Genomic DNA, 20112 nt, shown 5'->3' with positions numbered 1-20112 from the left:
TCTATTGCTAATAGAAGAGTTAACTGAATTTTTCCATGAGCAAGTGAAAAGAAATGATGGACACTCACCTCAGAAGAGACTGAGAAAAAAAAACTATTTGGCCAAATATGTACAGACTTTCTGGCCCAAATATGGACCCCGAAAGAGATTAATACAGTGAAGAAAAAATTGTGTAGTTTTACAGTTATGGGGAACTGAACCTAGAAGTAATTCCTTTCATCTCCCAAATTGCTTTAAAGAAATGTAAATTCAACCCTCGTAACGTGAAAATGCTGATAGTTAATCTGGCATGACTGCAAGCACAGGTGTAAACATATATCTGTAATGACCCTGACAGTCAGTCCATATCAACCACAGTTCAAGTAAAGGAACTGAAAGGTTAGTCAGTGACAAGAGAACTAAGCCTAGTACACCAGTCAGTTACATTACAACTAAACTTGGATCTAAATTGTACATGTTTTTTTTTTGGATGGCAATATTAGACTTGATCATGTAAAAAGTACTTTGTCTATAAATGTATATATTTTAAATGTATGCCATTAATTAGGATAAGTTTATATATGTATATATACATTTTTTGCCACTAGCTAGCTTTGTTTTTTTAGCTATTGCTTGCTGATTTTGATTGATTTCTGTGTATTCTTGATATGCATATACTTCCTAAATGTGCAGGAGGAACGTGTATACATAAGCTATTGTTAGTGTAGAATCTTCCCAGGTAATATTCTGTATAGTACCATGTCTAATTAAATGTATTGTTAGTGTGACTTTATTTTATTTTTGTTTCAACAGTATCAGAAGGTTGGTTACCTGGGATGCCAAGATAATCATCCAAATCATCCTTGTTGTTTTAAACCGCTGACCAGTGTGTATATAATATATACTAACAGGTTTTAGACTTGTCCTAGCTCATCTAGGAAAGAGATTAATTCAACTTAATGTAATACCTGTCCCAAAGCTCCTTATTATGAGACTGTACTCTTACTGGTAGGGATGAAGGCCATGTTCTACATATAAGGCTGGGAGGAAATTGTTGGAAATGAGAGGGCTACTTCCATCACTCCATTTTGGGATTCCACAAGCATGATTTTTCCTAGAGCATCTCACTGGCTTCTCAATTAGGGACAGAAGAGGCCAAACTCACTTTAGATGGCTGACTCAAAGTGAAGTGAGTAGAACCAAGAGAACATGACACGCAGTAAGAACAATAATGTATGATGATCATTGTGAATAACTTAAGTATGATGACTAAGTCAAGAATCTAGGAAAACTTGATAAAAGGGATTTATGTCAAAAAGGATATGAACCACCACAGAAAAACATTGTCCAAATGAAGATTGAAACATGCCATTTTTAAACTTTATTTGCTCCATGAATTTTTCTTAATGTAAGCAATATGTTTTATGTTTCACAACATAATGAACATTGAAATATGTATGATATGACACCATGTGAAGGAAAATAGGAGTAACATGTCACGAACTGGGGTCTTCTGGTGTCCCCTGGCTTCAGCATGAGTAACAACACTGAGAGCCAGAGTGACTGTGGGCATCCTTAGCCAAAGGGGAAGAGCCAACAGAATGTCTCCAGAGCGTGACATTTGAAAGCCAGTGGAAAAGAAGGGTTCTTAAACCCCAGCAGGAAGCATGCTGGGCTTTTTTGCTTCCATACCTGAACAGACCATTTCTCAAATCCATTCAGATGCAGCTTACCTTGGCTCTCAATCCACAGGAGCCTCCGCTCTGGGACAGGGACTTAGCCAGCCAAATGAAGAATCATTTCCAGTTTGGTGAATATCTCTCAATCTTTCAGTATCTCTGTCTCTCTCTTTTTATTAATAAATGCTTATAAATCTGGCTCTGAGCCTCTAGATCACCTTTTATTTGTTACAATACCATATGTACAACCTGTATCATATTAGCTGCCTTCTTAGGGGGGAGTGCAAGGGAAGAGAGAACATGTATTATAAAATGTCATAAACTGAATATTTAAAATCGTATTGGTATATAATATGGAAAAATATTTTTTTAAAAAAGATAGAGGTCAAGCCTTGAATATAGAACTCTGAGTCCACCATCACTTGCTTCCCCAAATAAAAAACTATTGGAAGTTATATGGAACTTGATCAAATCCCTTGTACTAATAGTAGTTACTAATAGTACTAACTATATTGCTGAAGTAGGTCTGACACCAAGTTTACTGAAGGCTTGTTATTCTCAATTGCTTTATATTGTCATGAGACCATATTCTTCATAATCTTCCATTTTCCATTATAAGGTTTTGAATGTGATCTTGGATTCTAAACCAGTCATTTTCTCAGCTAAGTACTAAGTACTAAAGTACTAGTAGTACTAATAGAGAGCAGAAAGATCTCATTCTAGCATTATCCTCTCTCTCTCTGTAAGGATTGCAGAAAAATGGTTTCTGGTCCAAACTTCCTGCATCCTCTCCTGCCAGAAATAAAAATCCCTGTTAGAAAAGTGATTTTGTGAGGCCTGGCTTGAAATGTCCTTTCAAATTCCCTTTTAGGCTCATATAAACAATGACAGGCCTTGTCACTGATGACCTCTTTACATATAAAGGACCTATTGCTCTTTGCTATACACATTTGAAAGCTACTTTGTCAAAGTAGATACATTATTTTTTGCTTTATCTGATCAAAAGTTTTTTTTTAACCAACAAATAGCAATGAGTAATATATCCTCTGTATTTCACAATCTGTAACATCATATGACATAGCAATTTTATATACCAATTTTCTCTTATTCTCTAATTTTCACAATGAGATTTTTTAGAAATGACAAAGTATGCATCTGGATATATTATTACAGATATGTTCTTTTCACATTTTAAATGGTGCCTAAAAAGAAATATGAAGAATGTTCTGATTTTCAAAATTTTCCTGATAAATTGATCCATTGATACCGTGAAAATTATTACTCCCACAATTGAAATGCTTTCTACTTTTTGTTCACGTCTGACCGTATTTCCCAACTTTCTCTTATTCAAGGAATTTCTACTCCCTTATATAATATCTAAATTACTGATTTATTGGAGTCTAACTATGGTCATTTCAATGTCATTGAAAATGAAAAAAAATCTCATAATAGAAATGTTGGAAAATATGTTCCTTTTCTGTTTCTATTCCTTGTTATCTTTCTTATTTCATCTATAAATAATCTCAAACTATATTGCTGAAGTAGGTCTGACACCAAGTTTACTGAAGGCTTGTTATTCTCAATTGCTTTATATTGTCATGAGACCATATTCTTCATAATCTTCCATTTTCCATTATAAGGTTTTGAATGTGATCTTGGATTCTAAACCAGTCATTTTCTCAGCTAAGCACTTGGTTTAAGCACTAGGAAATTAAATTAGGTATTTCATAGTTGAAGTTGTTTATAGTTCATTTTTCTTTGGGCAATTATTCATATAACTAAAGCTTTCTCTAAAAATGCTCATCAGTCAATTTATTTACTGTTAACTTTTTAAAAATGAATCAAAAGCTTATAAATTATATCTGGTTGTAGCCATTATAGACACAAGTAATACATTTTAATTTTTATGCATATTTCTAATGCAGTGCTAATTTTGACGATTATTTTAATAAGTCAACATCTGACTACACATAGACAGATGGTTCTGAAATAACTTATTGCCAAATAGTTGTTAATATGACTAATAATATCCAACAAACTATATTTTTGTGTGTTCTTTCCTTCTAGTGTCTAGTTCCTTCTGATTCTGTTCTAGGACTCCTGCCTAATTTAAAATACTTAATTTAGAGGATTCATATGATTATCGTGTGCAACAGATGTTGGTACAAATAAACAATTATCATAATGGCAGCAAAGCTAGATAACCAATATTATGTGAAATAATTTCTTTTGCCTTTAGGACTATGTTGAAAATATTTATATGCCTCTTCTAATTAACTGTACTAATGTATATATTTTCACTATGTTTATGGCAAGAGTACCAGGCATCAGTATTGGAGCTTAATTCCTCAATTAATTTTTCATCTTCTCAGTCATTTAAGAAGACTCTGAATTTTAACATCTTTTATCCTTTTCATTTGTCATAATTGCAGAGCAGAAGAAGACTAAGGAATTTTGCATTTTCTTCCATTTCAGAGATTACAATGGCCAAATAAAACAATTTGAGACTATCACTACTTATCAAGTGGTTGTGAAACCAGACACATTTTGTCACTGTGATCATACACAGATGTGAGGAGTTTGCTGAACCTTTTAGAGACTACTGACTTTTTTTGATGGCCCTCTGACCTTCATAGAATTATGTAGTACTTAAAACTAAGCACAATATCATAAATGTGTACTGAAGTTGCCCTGCCTAGAGCATAACTAATAATTTCTGCATGTCCAAAATTAAAATTCTTGCCACAGGAGTTGGTTACATCTCCTCTCACTAGAAGTCTTTAAGCAAACTAGATTATAAAATGAAAAGGAGATTTTACATGATTTATTTTCCATATATAGATTAGAAGACCTCTAACATTCCTTCAATTTTTGAGATTCATGGAAACAGGTAAGGAATATTCTAAATCTGCATTATGGTTCCTTTGGTCTTCAGATTTTAAGTCTTTGACCACGGGCTTCATTTATATATTTATTTATTTATTTATTTATTTTTGCATAAAAAACTGTGACAGTTCTTGGATCCCATGTCTATTTAGTCCATAGTTTCAATTCTTCTCTTGCCATGATTTACATGAATACCTTTTACTATGACTTTACTGACAAAGTGAAATATGAAGACCCTATTATAATCTGATACCTTCATGCTTCTTCCAAGAAAATTGAAAACACCATTTAGCAGATTATGGAACTATAGGCATATCAGTCAAAGTATTATAATTTATCTCAGAATGACAAAATCTTAGAGTAACAAAGGATAGAGAAATCCTCTTGTTCAATATATGCCTGACTTCGAATTCCTTCTAGAAAATCACTACCAAATGACCATTTACCCTATATTTAAAGATTACCATTGAGAAGGAATCTACTACATCCAAGAGCAACTACACACACACACACACACACACACACACAAGCACATGATAGTTATGACTGATATATAACAATAGCTATTGAATCTATCTATCTTTATCTCTCTTTCTGTGAAAGTTACATGAAATCAAAAAAATTCATAGTTTCTAAACATCTCTGGGCTGGAAATGATCCCAGAATCCACATAATTAAAATGGTATCAGTATCAAAATTTAATCTACAGCACACCCAACAAATGACCATAAAATTTTTGTTTGGGTACTTCTTCCAGATATATGTTAATTGGAATTTGAAAAGTAGGTTATCTGTGACTTGAGAACATAAAATATTACATCTCTTGAAAAATAAAATATCTTATTCCTTTCAGATTAACATAGTTACTTTATATGTCACAAAAGTTCATTATAAATAAAAATATTTTATTTATTTTAATTGTATACAATCAAAGTGATAAAAATTTTCCTCACTCATTCCTTCCAGGATTAAGTACTCTTGCTGACCCATTGTGTGGACTTAAAAAATAAATACTTATAAATATAGATTCTTAGAATTTGAAATTACGTTGTTTGAACTTATATCCTTTCTAAGTCATTATCACAGTAAATATCCAAAATCATTTTTATTTTTCCTATTATGAATCTTTGACTTCATCTCTGTTGCTTTGTGGATTTCAAAGACTTTTCAAATTTATTTTTTTCTCCCAACATGGATAAATAATTCTCTAGGTAGACAATATTATTATAGAATCTTTTTACAGATAAAGAAACCTAAGCATAGAGTCTTTTTTTTTTAACCCTTATCTTCTCCCTTAGAATCAACACTATGCATTGGTTCTGTATTTTGGAAAATTGGAAGGAAATATAGGGAAAGGAAGGGAAGGAAGGTAGCTGGGTCTCCCCCACCCCCCCAGTCCCAGTAGGGAAATTGGCCAGAGCCTTTTAGAGGTAGGCTAGGGGACAGATAAAATCAGACTAGACTCCAGAGATATTTAGCTGGGTTTATTTAAAGTTAGAAAAGAAAGGTTTGGGAAATCCAGAGAAAATTAGATCTCTGGCAGCAGTGCAGGGACCAAAGTTCTCCTCCCACGTTGTGGAAAATGGTGCTTGGTCCTCTGTTCCGGGGGGGGAGGAAAGGCTCTCTGAGGAAAAAGGCACCAAAACCAGAGCTTCTCTCTTCTTTTATCCTCTCTCAGACACCTCCCACAAAGGAAGTGGGATATGTCTGAGGAAGTTGAAGTAGATGTAGTCTCCCAGGGTTTAGATACATTTTAAACCACACAGCTCCAAAGCAGAAGAGTGGTAAGGGACAGGCAATGAGAGTTAAATGACTTGCCCAGGGTCACATAGCTAGGAAGAGTCTGAGGCCAAATTTGAACCTAGGACATCTCATCTCTAGGCCTGGTTCTCAATCCACTGAGCAGTCCAGAGAGTCTTTATGTGATTTTTCCAGGAACACAGAACTATCAAAAATCTGAGGCAGGATTCAATTTCTGGACTTCCTGATTCCAAATGTATCGCTCTAACCATTATGTCACCTAGCTGTCATAAGTCTTCTCTGAAGTCTTCTTTACTAAATTCAAAATAAGAGCTGTGTGAGGATATTGAAATATATAACCCAGAATTAGTAAATGCAGATGCACACTTTAATATATATTTCCTCCCAAAATATATGAAATATTATAAAACTTCAAGAATATTTATTTTTGTAGTATTTTTTAAACCTTTTACCATCATAAGATATTGATTTCTAAAAGAAGGTTTTACTAATCAAAACTAATTTCATTTTGTTGATGCCAATCTAATATGAAAATCTTTTTTTAAATTTTCATACTTTAAAATATCCATGCTAAATATGTTATGCATCCTGGTCCTAGGTTATGCATATTCTTGATATGATGTGTATCTTATTAAGTTCAGACGTAATGGATTTTGAAATATTCCCATGAAATATATGTGCCTTCAAATATCAACATTAGAAATTCCATGCTATTATGGAAATTATTTTCATTTTCCAAACTTCCCTTGTAAACCATGAGTCAAATAAAATAGAAAATACACTATTTAATATGACAATGATGATCTTCATTTGAAAAGAAATCATATATTGTGAAAGCAATATTTTCCATTATTTTATATCATAAAACTAATAGTATTTTTATATAGATTTTCTTAGGTTTCACATTTCATGAAAAAACATTCTTTTATATCCTGAAAGAAATTAATTTCTCAATCAGAACAAACATTTTTCATGTCAGAAATACAGACAATTTCTAGGTGGTTTATAAACATATATTGCCAGGTAAGTTGACTTAAATTAGAATTAATATGTTTGTATACATTTATTCTAAGTTCATAGTAACATGTTATAAAATTATAAAAATGATTCAAAATATTAAAAGTAGTAATATGGCAACAATATTCCATATTGCCTTACTGGAGACATCTATAATATGGAAAACCATACTGCCATATTTTGCAGGGGGTAAGCTGGCAGTTTGCCCTGGTAAGACTGTGGAAAATGCCATGAGACAGGCGGCTGGTGCCACTTTGCAGTTGAGGCCAGGCTATAAATAAGCTTGGCAGAACCTGGCTACTTCACTTCTCCCCTTACCTCTCACTTTTCCCATACCGCCTCGGGATCGGGTGGTAGGAGCAAGAATGTGGGTAGTTGTTTAGGCTTAGAATAGGACCAATTTTGCAGGACAAACCTATTATTACTACTGGCAAAGCAAACCAACCTTTAACCAAAGATTAATTTTATTCTATTATCAAAGAGACCATACCACTCTGACCCAGGGCTACCTGCCTGGGTCAGAAGAAGAGCATGTAGGGAAGACCTAATAGCATCTTGAGTCAGAGAAATCTTTCACCCTTAGTTCTCAGTACTTCCTAACCCTCTTTCTATTACCTTAATATCTATATTTTTATTTCAATAAACCCTTTAGCTTAATCTGAGAACTATGTGGTTATTGCCTACCATCTAAGACCAAGCAGGAACAGTCAACAGGAAAAGTTCTGAACAGCTACAGCAGGGATAAACTCCATTGCTATTGGACAGGAAGTCCCATAATCACTTCCTGTCAAACTAATATACAGATCAATAGGAACTAATTTCCTCATTAGGACTAGGGGCTGAAGATTTGACATGTTAAAGGAGCCTGACGTCTAGCAGAGAGAGAGTTTCACTTAGCACCCTGCTAACCTGGGCTGGATCCTTGTTACACTTATAATCAGTTTCAAGCTCAGCCCTGGTACTGCCTATACCATCCTCTCTATAGCTAGCACCTTCTTCCTTCCTGTATTATTACTAGCCATCAGCTCTTTATTTATTACACCTCCTATCACCTCTACCAAAGAGAAGGACTCATAACTATGATTTTATTGGTATACAAAATTCTAGTAGAGAAATTCCCTCTATCATTTCTAATTGGTACCTGCTCTATAAACCATTATCTTAGGGAGTTGTTGAGTTCCTCTATGAAATAGTGAGTGATTCAACTAGGATAACACAATTAATAAAGATCATAGACACTACTTGAGATCAGGGCTTCCTGATCTCAATTCTAACTCTCTCAACTATGCCAATGCTACTTCAAATTGAAAATATGAAATACATATTAAAAACAAAATTCATGACATAATATAAGAATTTTTCATTTAAACTTTACAGCTGCATGTGTACCATAACTGAAACACCATGAAATTGGCTTTCAAACTCATCATTATTTGAGAATTTTTTTTGGCCTCTAGGAAATTGAAGACTGACATCCTTGTTTCAATCTGGAAACATCTCACATCTGTGGTTGTAAACATCACAACACAGCTGCTGAAGCTCTGAGTAAGTACTCCAATTTATTTATTTTTGACTTAAAAATCTTTCATTTTCATTAAACATAAAAGCTGTTAAATATTCTTTTTACAGCAATAGGAAAGAAACACAAAACAAACAAAAGGCATTATTTCCTATATAAAAGAAAAATAATGAGCTTTAGATTCTGAGATACCATAGTATTTAGAAAAGAATGTTATTTTAGACAAAAGCTAATGCAATTCTCAGTTAAGAAATTAGACAGAGAGCACCTACAAATGTTAGGTGGTTTTTCAGTCACATACCTGTTGAGTAGAAGAAAAAGGACTAGAACCTATGATTCTAGACACTATGATCTTTTAGCCACCCTGTCATGAATTTCTTTCAAAACTAAATTAAATCCAAATGCTTTTATTAAAATATGTTTCCTTATTAACAAATAAAATTATGTACATATAAGCTGAGCAAATGTACCTAGAAATCATATATTTCTCTAAGTTATAAAATATGCATATAAACTTACCAAATATATCATGTATTGAATTTTAATGGCTATCCATATAGAAATTGAAATAACTCGCCTTCTATAGTCAATCCCAATCATTGCTCAAAAAAGAAAAAAAAAGTGAAGATGATTGTTTCAAATGAGTACTCACAGTCTATAGTAAATGTTCAAAATAAAGATGCCAATCTCTGATATTTAGGAACTTGCATTTAGCTAAAAAAAAGATATAGGGAAATCATGCAAGAAAATCTTCTCACATGTTTGTTTATATATAAGGATTATTCTACAAAAAGTGTGGGCTAATTTATTTTTAAAGTAAAATTAGTTGAAAGAATAGCTCTGATTGTATCATGTTGTGTATTACAACACTAAAAAAATCTTCTGTTTACCTGTATAAAACAGATTGTGGGGTAATAACATCATATATCTGGACCTAAATACCATATTTGAGGTTTTCTATTGTTATTTCTTCATCTTACAGAAAACAAAACTAAAACTCAGAAATCTCAAATGAGTTGTTTATGGTCACACATCAAAAAAATGCTAAATTATTACAAATTCATCTTTTGTTGTATCAAGATATATATCCAGTTTACTGTATTCTCTACACAAAACATCAACTCACCACAATTCAGAAATAAGTGTCCTTTAACAATATACCAATCACTGAGCCTTTGCTTGAAGTGGTCTAGAAAAGGAAATTTAACTATCCTTTGAAGGGACACATATACATTTATCAAACAATATAAAATATAAATAGGAAATAATTAAATTGAGAGAAGGCATTGACATTAAGGCTTAGCCAGAAGCTAAGGAAAACTTTCTATACAAAGTAGGATTTTAGTTAAGACATAAAAGGAAACCAGGAAGGGAGAGGAAGAAGGATAACATTTTGGGCATGAGAGACATAGAAAATACTGGTAGGAGGTTAATGCAACTGGTTTGAATAGTATTTTCTTGGAATTAAGGTGTCTTAAAGAGGTTGGAAAGAAAGATAAGGAGTGCCTAAGTTATGACGGGATTTGAATGCTAAACTGAGCATTGGTCTTAAAAGCAATAGGAATCCCCCGGATTTTATTGAGTGGTGTGGCAATAATATAATCAGATCTATATTTTAAGAAAATCACTTTAGTGGCTGAATGGAAAATTCCTAAAAATTTGAGTGGTTAAGTGACTTTCTAAGGGTCACATTTTCAAATGCTCCAGAAATAAGACTGAAGATCTTCTTTACCTTACATTGGCTTTTGATTCACTATGCCACTCTGTTTAAATCTATTGACTGCTCAGGTTACAGAAAAATTGAATGTTACTATCAATAGAGACATTAAGTTACTTTAGACAAAGAGCCTAATAAAAAAATTAAAAGTACCTTTATCTTTGGGTCTTGATCATATTTGAGGCTATCATGGGTGTCCTTTGGAGGAGCAAGAACATTTTTCTGAAAAAAAGGCTGTGATATTTGAATTTATAAGCATATCATGTATATGATATATATTTACATTTATCTATAGCTATAGCTATAAGTATACTTATATCTATTATCTATCTATCCATCCTCTAGATCCAAAGGACCTTTCCTTTCTTCAAGTTTGTTGTTGTTCAATAGATTTCAGTTATGTTTAACTATTTATGACCCACTTTGGAGTTTTCTTCCTAAAGATACTGAGATAATTTTCCATTTCCTTTCCCAGCTCATTTTCTACATCAGCAAATTGAGGCAAATAGAATTTAGGGAGTTAAACAGGGTCATAGAGGTAGTAAAAAATTTTATGTCAAATTTGAACTCACAAAATGCGTGCTCTTTTCTTTGAGTATATCCTCTTTAATATGTTTTCTAGGTTTCATGTAACAATAATAATAAAAGTTCACAAACAGAAGACCTAGATTCTATTTATTATTTATGTATCTTCTATTTATTATTTATGTGACCTTGGATAGATGCCTGTATCTCTGAAACGAAGCTTACTCATTTTTGCTATGAATGACTGACTTTCATACTCCATTTCTAAAATCTCTAAATTCTCTGATCCTTTAAGTCTAGATGGATTCCCTTTCATACTTCCTTCAATTGAATCTAAAGGTGCATTCTGTTTCAACTTTGTAATACTTCATCAAAGTGAAATACCCATCTGTGGTCAAGTAATATAGAAGCAATCCATAATGCAAATGGCCCTGGGAGATGCTTTTTACACCTAGGAGTTTTGCCCTCTGTATTCACCTTGGAAATGTAGGCCTAGTAATACTGTTTAAAGATGATAAATACATAGGTTTATATATCAATTAACACATATATCATTGTAGGACAATCTGACTGCTAAAAGAACATGATTCATGACTAAAATATTTTCTGCCTGAGAAACCAGATGTGAGTTTATCATGAAAAATGAATTCAAAGAAGGGGGAAAATGTTTGGCAGAGTATACTCTGCTCTAATTATGCTATAAAAATTACATTCTAAGGCAAAGGCATCTACTTTAATGGAAATGTAAACATTTTGAGTTTATTTACAATAATAATTAACAAAATATCTCAAGTATAGATAGTGTCTAAGAATAGCAAATGCGCTTTACCTCAATTATGGGCACTCAAAGTGTTACTCACTATGATCTTTCTGAACTCGATATCAAGACACTGAAGACAAGGATGACCAATGAATTTTCACATTTTTTTTCTTTAACCACAACTAAATTTCACTAGTATGTGGAATAGAATCTGGGCAGACTTGCAAATAGGGGGATTTGAGGTTAAGTTGTTTGCCAAAAGTCATAAAGGAAAAATATGCCAAAAATGTTACTTGAATCCAGATTTTATATGTGAAGCTAGCTCTCCATTCAATTATGATATTCTGAGTCATATTCTAATATTTTTATATTAACTAGTCTTTGGTTACTAAATAGAGTCAGACTGAGTTGGTGGAAATAAGATTTCACAACAGTGGGAAATTTCTATTATTAAATGCCCTTACCTGCCTACAACTACATTACGTTAAACTAATAGTTTTAGAGAATTTAATACAATATGGAGTTATTTTCAGATAAAATATATTGTTGGAAATCTTACGTTTTTGACCATTTTTCTTTTTTTAAGTTTATTCTTTGTCTTTTCTGGATCCACAATGAAATTATTCTTAACATTGAAATATAAATAGATTTCTAATGTTTAAAGAGCAATTAATTAATCTTTAATTTTCATTGAGAGTCTTTCAATTTTTTTTAAATTAGCTATTCTTCAAAATTAGCAATGGATTCAATATTAAAAATTTTATTAATATTAATTTATGTGATGATAATGATTTAGCTAAATATCATGTGAACTAATAGAAGGAACATCACCAATATTATATGATTTCACTTTGAGTACTAGAAATCTAATTAATTCTTATTAATAATAATTTGTATGGAGCTTAGGGTAGAGAAAAAATATTTACACAAAGAGAATAATCGAAGTTTTAAGAATATTAACAGTATATGGTTATACAGCAACATAGTTCAGTGCCTTAGGCAACTCTAAAATTTTATACTCTTTATTAATATAGGGGGGAAATATCTCCATGGCATTCCAATTTTGCCCAACTTCATTTAAGGAACGGCATTTCCATTAACATTCGGCTCCTTGAAGTCTGTGACCTCTACATCTAAAATGACAAAAACCAGCATGTAGCACTCTGACCACTGTAATTTCATTATAAGTCTCTTACTTCCTATTTCTACACCTTTAATTTCTACCCATAGAAATAAAAACAATAATGAAATAAATACTATCATAGCTGGAAAGGACAAGCTAGTGAGTTGCTTTATGACTTCATTTAATTTCAATGAGTATTGCATTATTAAAATATCATTCCTCTTGTCACAATTTTCCTAAACATATTGCCTCTCTTTTAGAGTGTTTCTTTTTTTTTTAATTTTATTTACTCACTTAATAACCATTAATACCAACAACAACAAAAATTTGACTAAACAAGCACTCTAAAATTATTTGAAAAACCACAAACTTCACATTGTTCCATTTGTTTAAAATATGTAAATTATATATTGTAGTAATATAAACATCCTCTGTTTTGAGCTCCCTGTGGGTTTGTTTGACTTGGATACATTTTTCTCTTTATGTTGTGCTTGTTTTCTTTTTTAAAATGTAATCATAATATATATTATTCTTATTCTCTATTTTATCCCTTCATCTCTTCATAGATTGCTTCCTTTATGTTTCAAATATTTGCCATCTCTAATAATATGACAATTCATTATATTCAGATATCACAATATATTCAGCCACTTCTCCCTTTCATTGCATTTGTATTATTTCCAGTCATTTTGTCACTGCAAACAAAGTTTCTATGAATATTTATGGAGATACAGAACTTTTTACTATTTCAATAATGCTCTTAGGTCCTATTCCTAAAAATAGATTCTGATGTCAATGAACATGAACAGCTTTACAACGCTTAATATTTCTATCTTCTTTTTGTAAACAAAAATCAGATATTCTAGCATTGTAATATTAGTCCTATTTCTCTACATTTTCATCAGCATTTAAACTGATCACTTTAGCCAGTCGGGTTCTTAGTTAAGATACATGGACAAGGATGATATTTAGCTAGATTTGTCCTTAAGAAGTAGACATGATCTATTATCAGGACCATACTATTTCCCAAACCAAATCTTTCCAGCTTGGGTTTACCCAGTGGAACTTTTATTATAATGCTGCAAATCACTCAGTTATATAGGATTATCTCTATAATATAATGAGTATTAAAATAACTAAAATTTTCATGAAATGTTGATACTCTCTAAACCAGTGATTGGCAAACTACAGCTGGTGGACCAGATGAGGGGGTTGGGGGGGGGGCCCTGCAATGTTCTATCCGGCCCAGGACATTATTCCTACTCCGATGAATACAATGAGTAGGATATAATACAATGAAACTTTGAAAGAGTTGCCTTAGAAACAGACTGACAGATGAACATTTCCTTACCTTTGGCCCCCTCTTTAAAAAGTTTGCCCTTCACTGCTCTAAACCGTTATTGTCCCACCAAAAGCTATGTTTAGATTGAGTGGATGCTTTTAGCTCTGCTCCTAATTGTAGGAGCTTTCCAGAAAGCTTTCATATTCTTAGAGAGCTAGTTTCTTGAAAATAAGAACTATATCATTCTTTTATTTGTATTCCTAGTCCTTACCAAAATGCCTGGCATATATAAGCACATGAATATATTTTCATTCTTTCTTTCACATAAATTTTGTGGCAACACCTAATCTCTTTATATGATTTTATGGATTATGTACATATGTGTATACATATATATGGACTATTTTCATGTATAATCATTTATTTTTAAAATTACAATGCTAAATTTATAACTATATCCATATTATTAAATTAAATTATTAAATAAAAGCACCTCCTTCATGTTTCACTATAAATATTAACATTCCACTTGATGATTTATAGTCTTATGTATGAAAAATGAGTCTGTGGTCTTTACTGCTTTTTTGTTGTTCAAAATGTGCATTAACTAAACATAAGTAATATTTACTACATACTCAGAAATGTTAGGGAAATATCAAGGGAAATTGTTTTTAAATTATAAATAATTGGTTAGCAGAGATGGTAGCAAAAGTGCCTGCAGAGCCCACAGGTACTAGAGACTGAGTTAGGGAGTACTGAAGACAGCAGGCCAAGATGGAGAAGTAAGAAACACTGAAACCTTAACACCCTCAAAACAACCACAGAATGGGAAAAACCAAACAAAAAAAAAAAAAACACCTCAGAACAAATATCAAATCAGCAGCAAAAAAACCCAGAAGTGGTAAAAAAATTACCTGGCCAGAACAAGATAGAAATATTGTATGGAATCATCTCACTGGGATATGGGGAGAAAGGAACTTGTTCACCATAAAGTGTAAGCAGCATGAGTGAGAGCACACATGGCTCTATCCATTCTCAGCATGATAAGAGCAGAAACCCAATTAATATAGAACAAGCATCAATGAAAAAAACTTAGTCAAATTAATCACATTCTCTCTGGGATTAGGTATAACCCAACTCAAATCAGTTGAACTGACCATCTGCAAATCTCCATACAACATGTCAACTAGGCTACTCTTTCATAATGCTCAATTTGAGACCCAGACACCTGAGCCAATCCCAGGCAGAGTACAAGCATGGCACAGTACTCGCTCCAACCCAGGAATGGGGGTAAACATTAGCATATATAAAAAAAGACAGGGGTAAAAATAACCCCCAAATGAGGAAAAGATAGATAAAATGTGTCATGCTAAAAAAAAATCGAGATGAGAAAACCAAAATATAAGCTCAGAGATGATAGCAATACAAAATTAAAACCTGTGAAACCTCAAAGGAAAATGTGAAAGAATGACAAACTTAAAATGAATCCTTTAAATAGCTACACATAATAATTAGAAAAACAAATAAAAAGAAAGTAAGAAAATTAGAAAATAAAATGATAGAAAAAATCAACAGTTTAGAACAAAAACTTACAGAAGAAGATAGTTCCTTAAAAAGGAAATAAATAATTCAAAATACATAATTCTATGAGAAAGAAAATACAATTGCAAAGAAGAAAATGGCTTCCTAAAAATTAGAATTAGACAAATGGAAGCTAACAACTTCATGAAAGAGCAGATAACAATAAAATAAATTCAAAAGAATAAAAAAAAACACAGAAAATTTGAAATCTCTTTTTGGTAAAACAATTGACTTGGAAAATAGATGTAGGAGATATAATCTGTGACTATTAGCATTTCCTGAAAGCCATGCTCAAAAAAAGCACCTGGATACCATATTGAAAGAAATAATCATGGAAAACTGCCCTGATATTCTTGAATAAGAGGAGAAAATAGAAATTGAAAGAATCTACCAATCACCTCCTTGAAGAAATCCAAAATTTTATAATCCTAGGTGTAATGGGAAATTGTAGGATAAATATAAGGCCTAAGATAATAGATGACAGCTTGAAGAAATATTGGACTTCATGGACATTCTATAATGGAACGAAGCTGGTGTTTGAAAAGGGATAGGGTAGTTTGGCTAAGCTGAAGGGAGGAGGTTTTGGCTGTGTGGTCCAGCTTTGCCAAGTATCCAAGGAGCTTATAGAGTGGGATTTGGATTTCACTGAGAAGAAGATACTTTAAGCAATTATCGTGGCCTAGGTAGAGGAAAGGTCTTGATTATCTGCTGGTGGATAGCATATTTATATACCTTAGTCCCTACAGTGCTTGCGGATTATCTGGCTATGTATTGAACTTTTGTTCCTGGTTCCTGCGACAACTGTGATCATCTTGGAGCACCATGGACCAGTGCAGTGAGGAGCCCACCTCTCCAGCCCTCTCTTATTCTAGTTAGAGATTTAGCTTAGTTTAGATCTTAGTTTAGTTGAATCATTTAGGCTATTCCACAGTATAGAAAACCCTTCTCTTCCACTTCCCTCATTCAATATCAATAAACCCAGTTTCTTTGTACTTCCTGTCTCCTTTAAGCCATAAAGAACCCACATCTTGAAGTTACCCACTTCACTGGCTTTCCCTAGTTGATAGATTGTCAATTAGCTAACCAACTGTCCTTCCCAAACCTCACATCTCCATTTGGTTTCCCTGTGTTTACCTGTCAGTCCTTTCCTTGTGGGGTGTGGAAGTAATCTCCGTTTGTCTGGCATATAGTTATTCCCCTATTTACAATGTTTCTTTTTCACAGGATGATTGTACTCAAATTCCATAACTCCTAAGTGAAGGAGGAAGTACTACAAGCTGTCAGAGGAAAAAAAACCAAATATTGTGAAACCATAATCAGGATTATACAAGATCTATAAATTTCTACATTAGATGATGGAAAGGCATGGAATATAATAATGCTTAGAATTCCTCTTTTTTTCATTAAATATCCATTTCGTTACAGGGAATATTATTTTCAATTTTGCTTGGTAGATGATTTCTGGCTTTAGGCCTAGATCCTATAACTCTAACTCTAACTCTAACTCTAACTCTCTCTATATATATAATGTAAAAATAAAATTTACATTAATCAAAGAAAACAATGGAGTTAAACTATATGTTAATAGTAGGAAGATGATAACTAAGATGCCTAAAATATCAATAATAGGAGAAGTCTTAGTATTACTTAATATAATACTTAGTATACTTAAGGTACTGAAGAGACTTAAGAACTTTATCACTATTGGGACAATGACTAGAGCATATATATATATATATAGAGAGAGAGTAATCTGAATATAATGGGGTTAATATTCAAAAATATCAGATTAAAAAATAAGAGATAAGAAAGGAATACACTGGGAAATGAGAATAGGAGATAAAATAGGAGGTAAATTATCTCACATGAGGAGACATATAAAAATCAATAGTGTAGAAGGAAAGAGAGGGGCTAGTGGGAAATATTTAAACTCTATTCTCACTGGAATTGGCACAATATGGGAACAGCATCCACACTTAGATATCAAAATATATCTTCCAACAAATTGGGGAAAAAACCTTTATATCAGCTCTCTTCAAATATATAGATCACCAAGTCAAATTTATAGGAATACAATGCATTTTTCAGTTGACAAGTGGTCAAAGGATATGAGGAAGCAATTCTCAGATGAAGAAATTAAAATTATCTTTATTCATATAAAAATGCTCTAAATAACTATTAGAGAAATGCAAATTAAAACATCTCTGAGGCACTACCTCATACCCATCAAACTGGCTATCATGACCAAAAAAGGGAAATGATAAATTTTGGAGTGGATATTGAAAAATGGGACACATACATTACTAATGAAACTGCCAGCTGATACAACCTTCTGGAGAGCAATCTGGAACTATGACCAAAGAGCCATAAAAATGCATACCCTCTGATTCAGCAGTAGTATATCCAGATACGCATATGTCCCAAAAATATTATATAGAGAGGAAAAGAACCTACCCATATATAAATATTTATAGCAATCTTTGTGGTGACAGAGCTGGAAACTGAAGGGACTTCTATCAATTGTGGAATGGCTGAACAAGCTGTGTTATATGCTTGTAATGGAATATTATGAAGCCATATTAAATGACAAACACAATGATCTCAAAAAGACCTGGAAAGACTCATGTGAACTGAGGCAAGGTGAAGTGAGCAGAACAAGGAGAAGATTGTACAGAGTAACAACAATAAAGTATTAATGCATGATGATCAGCTATGAATGACTTCACTATTATCAATAATGCAAGGATCTAGGACAATTCCTAGAGACATATGACAAAAAAAAAAAAAAAAAGAAAAAGAAAAAAGTTATCCACCAGCATAGAAGGAACAGATATAGTCTGGATAAAAATTGAAACATATTCTTTACTTTATTTCCTCCATGAACTTTTTTCTACTGTAGGCATTATGTGTTCTCTTCCATGACATGATGGACATGGACATATGTATTTATGGTAATATACATACAAATTTATATTGTATTTCTTGCCTTCTTGGGTAGGGGGAAGGAGTGAGAGGCAAAGCATAAACTGCAATAAATTAAAAAAGGAAATATCAAAATATGTATTGACATGTAATCTGGAAAAGTTATGAATAAAAATGATTATCAATAATCCCTAAACCCAGTCAATAGAAAAGCTGATGAATGTGATTTCCGTATCATTCATCACTACTTATTTCAACTTTTGACTTCCTTTAGCACTATTGTTAAAAATATACACTTACTGTACTATAGAACTTTCCAAATTACAAAGTGACTTCTCCATAACAATCCTGTAAAGTCAATAGAATAAATAGTATTTTTAGAACCAGGATTTGACTCTATATCTGGCTCCAAACTGGATTCCCTATCCCTTATACCAGTGATGCGCAAACTACAGCCCCCTGAAATGTTCTATCCAGCCCCACAACATTATTCCTAATCTGATGAATACAATGATTTGGATAAAATACAATGAAACTTCTAAAGAGTTGCCTTAGAAACAGACTGACAGATGAGCATTTCCTTTCCTTTGGCCCCCTCTTTAAAAAGTTTGCCCATCACTGCCTTATACCACACTTACTTCTTTCATCTTTTCTTTCCAAAGAACTTCATCAGTAATGCTAATCTAGGTTCGTATTAAATTGAATAATTATTTCTTAGTAAGAAAATGCCTAGGGAAGTAATCTTTTGTGTAATTTATGACTAAACCATGCTGCCTTGATCATGTGGAAATAATGATTACAATCAGGTTGCTGAATACTTTCAAAATAGTGAAGTTATAGCAAATCAACATGCATAACATAAAAGGAACACCGAAAGAACAAGTGAATAATGTATGTCAAGGGAGCAAAAGCATTTTAAGAACTGTTTTTATTGCCATCTCTCTGAAATAATAGGAGGATGTTACTTTAAGACCTAATGACCACAAGACAAGATTGTCAGGAAGATATGAAATTCACATTAAGTAACCACTCTCTAGGTGCAACTAAATCTCATTATTTCACCATAAATAAATGGAAAAAAATGTTCTCCAAATCAGTTCATGATTTTTATACTTCTTTCACAAAGTGAGAGAAACATTAAGTTTGGAGTCATAAGTTGTTTAATGGTGTCAAAATATAATTTCATCCCCATTAATGTAAATTTACATACGAGTAATTTTTAATTTTCTTATAATGAGTAGCTATTCGTCCAAAGTAAAATCCAAGAAAAAAAATTCCACTGCTTTCCACTATAATATTCAACTGTCAAACAAAACTTACTAATATACTAAATAGCTGAACATATAAAATGTCCTCAAGTT

The sequence above is a fragment of the Gracilinanus agilis genome, chromosome 3 (genome assembly GCF_016433145.1).
Source record: "Gracilinanus agilis isolate LMUSP501 chromosome 3, AgileGrace, whole genome shotgun sequence".
Lineage (NCBI taxonomy): Eukaryota > Metazoa > Chordata > Mammalia > Didelphimorphia > Didelphidae > Gracilinanus > Gracilinanus agilis.
The sequence above is the reverse complement of the archived record's forward strand: the minus strand, read 5'-3'. Positions refer to the sequence as shown.